Raw genomic sequence first — 4,560 nt, forward strand, 5'->3', positions numbered from 1 at the left:
ATCCCCATGGTAACGTGCTGTCACTTCCTGTGTTTACCCCGGCAGCAGCGGCATTGCCCGTCCACGGAAGGACGTCCCTGCCAAGGGGCGGAGTCATCTGAACCCGAAAGTGCGGGCGCCGTGGAACGGGACGCTGCTGCCTGCGGCGGGAACGGGCGAGCCAGGGGCTGGTAAGCTATTTAAATGTTGTTTTGCACAGTTTGTACACTTGTTTGCTGTGTCCTGAGGAAGGGAGCACGTCTCCCGAAACGTTGATTAAAGCACGCTTTTTTGAATAGATGAAAGTCTCCGAGTGCCGCCTTCTACCGTGCATATATTGAGCTACCATTGCTAAAGGAGGGCACCGGAGCAAATACCCAGCGGGGATGAGCAGTGCAGGACCCAACAGTGCAGTATATATATATATATATATATATAATATGATTAGATACAAACATATATGGTGGATAATTATGGTAGACGATTTATATTTACCTAGGGTAAATTTCTGCATTGCAGCTATATTGGTTTGGTTTGGATAATAACAATAAGAGTATCACTATGGTGGCAAGATATTATAGAGACTTACCTGTAGATTTAATCATTGTGTTGCCACCTGTCTACATGAAAAATATGTTTATGATACAAAATCCCATCCTTCTGACAAGGAACTGGGAGAATGTGATTTAAGGGCGTTATACAGAGAATCTGACGTACATATTGCTCTATCTTGAGATTTGCATTAACAATTATCTCAGAAATTATTTATGAATACTTGGTACTATAGATGATTTTGAATGAGCATATGACAATGTCATTTCTCTGACGTCCTAGTGGATGCTGGGTACTCCGTAAGGACCATCGGGTATAGACGGGCTCCGCAGGAGACTGGGCACTCTTAAAAGAAAGATTAGTTACTATATCTGGTGTGCACTGGCTCCTCCCTCTATGCCTCTCCTCCAGACCCCAGTTAGTATCTGTGCCCGGCCAGAGCTGTATGCACCCTAGGGGCTCTCCTGAGCTTCCTAGAAAAGGTTTTTTATTTTCAGTGAGATCTGCTGGCAACAGACTCACTGCTACGTGGGACTGAGGGGAGAGAAGCGAACCTACCTGCTTGCAGCTAGCTTGGGCTTCTAAGGCTACTGGACACCATTAGCTCCAGAGGGATCGAACACAGGCCCAGTCCTCGGTCGTCCGGTCCCAGAGCCGCGCCGCCGTCCCCCTTGCAGAGCCAGAAGAACGAAGAGAAGTTGAAAATCGGCGGCTGAAGACTCCGGTCTTCATTAAGGTAGCGCACAGCACTGCAGCTGTGCGCCATTGCTCCCTTAGCACACCACACACTCCGGTCACTGATGGGTGCAGGGCGCTGGGGGGGGGCACCCTGGGCAGCAATTAGATTACCTTACTTGTCGAAAAGCACATAATACAGTCTGATAAACTGTATATGTGCATTAACCCCCACCATTAAAGTACATAAAAGGACAGAAGCCCGCCGCTGAGGGGGCCGGGCCTTCTTCCTCAGCACACCGGCGCCATTTTCTCTTCACAGCTCAGCTGGAAGGAAGCTCCCCAGGCTCTCCCCTGCAGTATCCTGGTACACAAAGGGTAAAAAAGAGAGGGGGGGCACATAAATTTAGGCGCAAAACTGTGTATATAAGCTGCTATTGGGGAAATATCACTCAGTATAGTGTACATCCCTGTAATATATAGCGCTGTGGTGTGTGCTGGCATACTCTCTCTCTGTCTCTCCAAAGGGCCTGGTGGGGGAACTGTCTTCAAATAGAGCATCCCCTGTGTGTGTGGTGTGTCGGTACGCGTGTGTCGACATGTATGAGGTAAAAGGCTCCTCTTAGGAGGTGATAGAGCGGATAAGTGTGTGGGAGGGTGTCTCCGTCAACAACGCCGACACCTGTTTAGATATGTGTAAGTGCTGAGGTAAAATTATTGCACAAAAGGTTAGGGAACAGAAAGGAAATCTACCCTGGTCTGTCCCTATGTCACAGAGTCCTTCAGTGTCTCTCTATGCTCACTATTCAAAATAACAAAGTATCGACACGAAGTTTAACTCCACTGTCGACTACGATAATGCAAAGTTACAGCCAAGAGGGCTAAAAGATATTCAATATATGATTATTGGAATAAAAGATGATTTGCATATCACTGATGACTCATCTGTCCCTGACACGAGAGTACACATGTTAAGGGGAAGAATGCTGAGGTAAATTTCCCTCTTCTCATGAGTAAAAAGAGCGGGAATCTCCAGACAAGAGACGGCAGCTTCCCACAAGAGAATTCTCAGGCTGTATACTTTCCCCACTAGGGCCAGGATGTGTTGAGAATCTTCCCCTTGGGTGTCCTGTTTGCACTAGCTATTCTCAGGGATCCTGCAGATAGTGTGCACATTCTAGTATACTACCCAGACCGGCGATTGTGTCGGCATGGGTTTATAGCGCTGTGGCAGCGTGGACAGGTACCTTCTCAGCAGAGATTGAGACCCTAGTATGCATATAAATATTTTAAGATGCTGTCTTAAGTGATAGATATATAATTATAAAGCATGCCCAAAGGGACATGAGTATACTGGGTCCTAGAGACAAAAGCTATGTCGATTTCTGCTTGACGTGTCCTGTAGAATATACATTGGACAGATGATGCCGACTTAAGAGGCATATGGAAGGCTGAGGATTGTGTGGAGAAAGGTTCTCGGGCCTGGTCTCCACAGCTATAGCTGGTAATTCTGATATTTTGCCTTATATTCCTGCACAGCCTAGGAAAGCACGACATTATTAAATGCAGCTTTTTGAATAAAGAAACAAGAAAGTCTGAGGTGCGTCCTTTCTTGTCAGAGCCGGGGGCAGAGGAAAGAAGCTGTACAACACAGCTAGTCCCCAGGAACAGAAGTCCTCCCCGGCCTCTACAAAAATCCACTGCATGTCGCTGGGGCTCTACAGGCGGAGCTAGGCCCGGTGGGGACACGCCTTCGTAAGTTCAGCCACAAGTGGGTTCACTCCCTGTTAGATCCCTGGGCAATAGAAATTGTATCGCAGGGATACAGACTGGACTGTGAGAAGATGCCCCCTCACCGAGGACCCGGCGGGCTTCCCCCCAAGAGAGGGAGCCAGTGTTAACTGCAATTCGTAAATTGTATCTTCAACAGGTGGTGGTCAAGGGTCCCCTCCTTCAACAAGAGGGTGTTATTATTCGACCAGGTTATAATCCCGAAACCAGACGGTTCGGTTAGACCCATATTGAATTAAAATCCCTGAACATATACCTGAAAAGGTTCAGGTTCAAGATGGAATCGCTAAGAGTGGTCATTGAAAGCCTGAAATGAATCGGGACATAAGGGATGCATACCTTCGTGTCCCCATTTATCCACCTCATCAGGCGTACCTCAGAATTGCGGCACGGGATTGTCATTACCAATTTCACCAAGGTAATGGCGGATATGATGGTGCTCCTGCGGAAGCAAGGTGTCACTATTATCACATACTTGGATGATCTCCTCATAAAAGCGAGATCAAGAGAGCAGTTGCTGGACAGAGTATCACCTTCTCTGGAAGTGAAACGGCAACACGACTGGATTCTATATATTCCGAAGTCGCAGTTGGTTCCTACAGCTCATCTGCCTCGCCTAGGCATGATCCTAGACACAGACCAGAAGAGGGTTTATCTCCCAATAGAGAGAGCTCAGGAGCTCATGACACTGGTCAGGAATCTATTGAAAACCAAAACAGGTGTCAGTGCATCACTGCACTCGAGTCCTGGGAAGGATGATGGCATCATACGAGGCCATCCCCTTCGGCTGGTTCCATGCAAGGACAATGGAACTTACTGGACAAGTGGTCCGGATCACATCTTCAGATGCATCGGTTAATCACCCTATCCCCCAGGGCCAGGGTGTCTCTCCTGTGGTGGCTGCGGAGTGCTCACCTTCTCGAGGGCCGCAGATTCGGCATTCAGGACTGGGTCCTGGTGACCACGGATGCAAGCCTCCGAGGGTGGGGGGCAGTTACACAGGGAAGAAAATTCCAAGGTTTGTGGTCAAGCCAACAGACTTGCCTTCACATCAATATCCTGGAACTAAGGGCCATATACAACGCCCTAAGTCAAGCGGAGTTCCTGCTTCACGACCAACCGGTTCTGATCCAGTCAGACCGCAGGGGATCATGTAAACCACCAGGGCGGCACAAGGAGCAGGGTGGGGAGGGTAGAAGCCACCAGAATTCTTCGCTGGGCGGAGAATCAAGTAAGCGCACTGTCAGCAGTGTTCATTCCGGGAGAGGACACGACCTCCACCCGGGAAAGTGGTGACTTCATCAGGAAGTCTTCATGCAGTTTTGCAAATTGATGGAAACTGCCTCAGGTGGACTACATGGCGTCCCACCTCAATAAAAAGATAAAAAAGGTTTTACGCTGGGTCAAGGGACTCTCAGGCGATAGCTGTGGTCGCACTAGTAACACCGTGGGTGTTCCAGTCGGTCTATATATTCCCTCCTCTTCCTCTCAGACCCAAGGGCTGAGAATTGTAATAAACGGAGGAGTGTGAACAATATTCTTTGCTCCGGATTGGCCAAGAAG

This window comes from Pseudophryne corroboree, chromosome 1 (assembly GCF_028390025.1).
Source record: "Pseudophryne corroboree isolate aPseCor3 chromosome 1, aPseCor3.hap2, whole genome shotgun sequence".
Taxonomy (NCBI): domain Eukaryota; kingdom Metazoa; phylum Chordata; class Amphibia; order Anura; family Myobatrachidae; genus Pseudophryne; species Pseudophryne corroboree.